The 4,930-nt window shown below is 37.6% G+C and overlaps 1 long non-coding RNA gene across 1 annotated transcript; it reads right to left on the minus strand.

The window, feature by feature from the left end:
* Positions 1-2,555: 2,555 nt before the first annotated feature.
* LOC131218303 (uncharacterized) lies at positions 2,556-4,129 on the minus strand. Its single transcript, XR_009157620.1, has 2 exons — positions 4,005-4,129; positions 2,556-2,955 (listed from the first exon to the last, which is right to left on the minus strand). It is a non-coding gene; the product is annotated as an uncharacterized LOC131218303 (long non-coding RNA).
* Positions 4,130-4,930: the final 801 nt, after the last annotated feature.

Consider the following 4,930-nt stretch of genomic DNA (forward strand, 5'->3'; position numbering starts at 1 on the left):
AATGACTGTGGGAGTCTGAGTGTGGTGTCGCAATGCACCGAGTCGACCAAGTCATCTCAATTCGGGTCGAGTCAGGTCATATCCAGATGCCTTTATGCTCTGAAGAAGGAGAGGAAGATAAAGATAGAGAGGGTAATAAGGAGGGAGGTGTCGACAACCCAACTAGGTTCCAAACCGATTCGACTAGGTTAGTTCTTCAACTGAGCTAGGCTCCTTAATTCGCCCAATTAGTTTACATCCAATGACCACCTCTGGTTGTAGGGTGAAGGGAGACAAAAAGGAAGAAAACAAAATGAGAAGAGAAATAGAACAGAGGGGAAAGAAAGGAAGAGGTGTAGCAACACCAAGTTGCTACTGAGTTCACTCAGACGATTCCACTAGGCTTGGTCGCGAGTTAGGCTCGAGCTTATCCAGGTGGCAGCCTAGTTGCCAAGACCAAGCCCTTCTTGGATTTGGTCAGTGACTCAGCACACTTCGAGTAGGTAGCTACTGCTCTAGGCCAATCGTGCCTGACCAGTTGGGGTCGAGTTAACTCGTTCCAACACCAGTTGGTGCTGACCCGACAACGAGCTGAGTCCCTGACTATGACTGTGGTGGGTGTTAAGACTCAATTCATGGTCCACCCAGACCACCACCATCTTTGAAGGTCTCGACACAAACCAGAGGGCCAAAAGTCATGGCCTTTAGGTATGGGCTTAAGCCTACCGAGTTAACTTGGTTTTGGTTGACCTCATTTGTTGTTGTGGTGAATTCTAACCATCTAAGGCAATGGATGCAGGTTGCACAAGAGTAAAGGCGGTTAACAGTGCATTTCCACCTAAACCAACTCTCAGTTTAAGGACAAGTTAATGTGCGGTGAGTTAACTCATTCGGGAACTCGTTAGGTTGGAAGTCTAGTCGACTCATCCAATCAAACAGGAGAACGACCAAGATCAACCCCTTATATGACCACGGTTAGCCAGGTAATGATCTCAATCGAGTTTAAATTAGTTGAGTCAACTTAGTTTTAACAACTCTATAATTGTCATGTTAACCAAGGTTTGAATTCACCCAGTTACACTCACTTGAACCAGTACACCCAACTTTGAAGACTGGGTTTCCCTTTATCACCATGTTAGCTATCGAACCTAGAATGCTTCACCACGAGGTGATGATTTTTCCCCTTGAACTTTCTGCCTTCATTTAGCTTAAGTAATAGTTGTTATTTTAATGCCAACTGATAATTGATATCTCTATTGCATGATCACTTGTGTTTAGTTATTGATTCTCAATTCATATGTTCTATGTTTATCACTATGCCAAAATCGCAAATTTTTGACAGACCAAATCCATCATAAAACTAAATAAAGGACGGATTACGTCCGTCTCTTGATACGTGACTGTTTACTGGGTCATCATTTTTTTGCGACAGAAAAGATCCGTCACAAAAATAAAAAATTCGTCGCTAAAATTCGAAAAAAACCCACCCAAATTATTTGTCATTAAAAATATTGATGACGGATAAGGTCCATCGCTAATATGAGGAGAGAGACAGACCTCAAATCCGTCGTTGATTTTCAACTAGTTCAGAAATTAGCGACGGATTTAGTCCGTCGCTAAAATATCTGTGAATAAAAAAATATTGTCAGATTTTATTTTATTTTATTTTTTTGAATCTTACACCTAATAGTCATTCAAAAAATAATTCACATGATTTTTTAATAAGAATCCTATTAAGAAAATTGATAGATACACTGATTTCTTAGAACTTCCTTTCAATACAATTTTAGCCAAGTACAGGTCAACCGAATTCTTGAGATTTCCTAATTGTGTAGGAATTGAACCAGAAATTTGATTTCCATAAAGGTACAAAAGTGTAAGGTTTCTCAAATTACCTAAAGCAGGAGGGATTGGACCTGTCAGACTATTATTTAACAATGACAATTGAACCAAATTCTTGAGATTTCCTAATTGTACAGGAATCACTACAAGAAAATAGGCCTTTAGCCTCAATTTAAAATTATGGCTAAAAAGGTTAAAAACTGAGGCTAAAGCCTTTAGCCTCAATTTTGCCCCAATTATCCAAATTGAGGCTGGAACCTCAGTGGCTAAAGGCTTTAGCCTCAGTTTTAGCAACCGAGGCTAAAACAACTTTTATAGCCTCGGTTCTTCGAAGCTAAAAGAACAATTTTAGCTTCAATTGTCTCGAAATGAGGCTAAATCAAAATTTTAGCCTCCATTGTTTCTGACTAAGAGTAAATCCAAAATTTAGCCTAAGTTGCCTCTAATTGAAGCTAAATCTATTTTAAACCTCAGTTCTTAACAACTGAGGCTAAAGCCTTTAGCAATAGGAGTTGTAGTCTTGGTTTAGGTAACTGAGGAAAAACTGAGACTAAAAATGGATTTAGCCTTTGTTGGCATCAACTGAGGCTAAATTCACTTTTTAACCTTGGTTCTCAACAACTGAGGCTAAATCATTTATTTTAACCCATTCATAAACATGTGCATAGTCATTAATTCATTCATTCAATCAAATACAATCATTCATTTTAATCCATTCATAAAAGCACAATACCAACATAAAAGTTATTGGGAACTACTTTGATTAGATGAATCCAGCCATTTGATCAGTGGCCATTTTTGTTGTCAATTATATGGGTGGAGAAAAACATGAGAATCACACCCACTTTTCAAATTGAAATTTTAGTTTCTATTTGGAATTAAAAAAAAAACATTTAAAGGGCCCCTTAAAACATGGTATTAGCTCCTGCCTGCTGTTTTCCTTATTGATAGCTCCATATCAAAATCCAAATCCACACCTTGTATCCGATCCACAACAACCTTAATCATCTCTTGCCTGCTGTTTTCCTTATTGATAACTCCATATCAAAATCCAAATCCACACCTTGTATCTGATCCACAACAACCTTAATCAGCTCCTGCTTGATGTTTCCCTTATTAATAGCTCCATATCATCTAGCATGAACATCATACCAATCCAGAAATTAAAATTTATTTTAAAGGAAAAAGTGTTAATAGCCCCCATATCAGCCCATTACGGGGCTAATCGGTCCGCCACGGCTCTGTATTGGCCTTTTCTTTTCTTTTCTTTTTTCAAAACGGGTTCTATGGCCATGTATCATGTAACGAGCATTGCCATTACTATTAGATAACATAACCATATTTCAATACATTGGTTTCCAAGCATAAATCTTACTTCTTGTGAATAGATTCCAAACCAGTCATCAAGCATTTTTGTGACCCAGGTTTTTCTACCAATGAGCTTGTTTTCCTCACATTTCCCGCCTACCTACTTTTAAAATATAAATATGATCTTTAAAAAATAAAAAATAAAAAAATTAGATGAACAGAAATGTAACAATTAAAACAACTTGAGCATGTTTCACACAATTCTCCAGAATGACAACTTTAATTCCTATTTGGAAGATCACCCAAATTGATTTTTCCTTCTTTTCAAGAGAGAATTAAAAACTTGCATGTGTCACAGTGGGAAACGAGAACCAAATTACTAGGACTTTGTTTCCTAATTTTTTCCAACCCCAACTCACAAGTGGATTCCAAACAGAATCATCTGAATCCAATTGCAATTTCGGGAGGATTGCATCCAGTGCGCAACTTTTTGGGGAAAGTCCTTGAGTACCCCTAGTACATGGTTGGATCCTAGAATAAAGTGTACCTGATTGCAATATTGTAACTAGAGAAATCACAAAGCCATACATCTTACTCATGAAGCCACACATTTTGTGTGTTTAATATGTAGAAAAGTAACTAGAGAAATCAATATTCTAATCATTTAAATCCCACTAATAGTTTTTCCAGTTCAATCCATCGGGGCATTATAAGCTAGAGTTATGAAATGGCAATTTCAAATTCCATATGATGATCAATGTGGCAACCAACATCTTCTCTTTATATATATCAACCAGGGGGTTAGAAGCAGAAAATTAAACTTAAATGGCCTCCATTTTGTGAAATAGTGCAAAATGCAAGGAAAATTTCCTAACCTTTCTCATGACTCTGGCTTGTGAGAATGGCCGCATTCACTTCACTCGCAGTTTTTAGGCATTGTGATGTGGCTAAAAGCTCCCCCACAGGACAATTTGACACATCTTCAAATGCAAGTTCTTCACTCCCCAAGTGCAGGGTTGTGATGTATTAATAAACTCGGTGAGACCGAGGTCGAATCCACAGGGACTGAAACTTGTACGCGATCTGAAACTAACTAGATATAGAACTAGCCTAAGATCAAATCTAAATCCAATGTAAATTGATGAATAATGGTGAGAGAGTAATCTAAACTTAAGGAATTCAGAGGAAGGGAAACTGGGGATTCAGAGGATCCACTTGTAGAGATCAGGGAGATCTTATGCCATCATCATGTAAACTAGACTGAACTTCTGTTAATATAGTTTTTAAAGAGATGAAAGGTATATGAATTAGAATGGATTCCATCATCAATCCATGCCCAGGAGGCAAAGCAAACAACAGAATTAAACTAATTACCAACCAATCAACAATGCATGAAAGTTAGGAAGGGTATCATCATCCGACTATGCCCAGGAGGCGATGGTGAACAACAGGGCTTCCTGACGTCATATAATCAAAAGGGAAAAAGAGATATTCAAGGCCATTGTAGATCCATTGTAATTTCAGTCACAACAGACCATTAAAGACAAGAAACATTCCTTTAATTAAACTAAAAGCAACATCAGTTCAGTTTAAACAAAAAAAAGGCATAAGTAAAAAAACTCCCATCAGGCTACAAGCTTCACCTCTTAGCCCCAGCTAAGAGGTTTAGCCCCACATGATTAGGCTAATAAACTTCGGCATCGTAAGAGAAAGAAGAAAAGGAAAAAAAACAACAGCCAGCAAGAAAATATCAGAAAAAGAAAATAAACATTCCTTTTTTTACTCCCTGTCGTCACCTTCC

The sequence above is a fragment of the Magnolia sinica genome, chromosome 11 (assembly GCF_029962835.1).
Source record: "Magnolia sinica isolate HGM2019 chromosome 11, MsV1, whole genome shotgun sequence".
Lineage (NCBI taxonomy): Eukaryota > Viridiplantae > Streptophyta > Magnoliopsida > Magnoliales > Magnoliaceae > Magnolia > Magnolia sinica.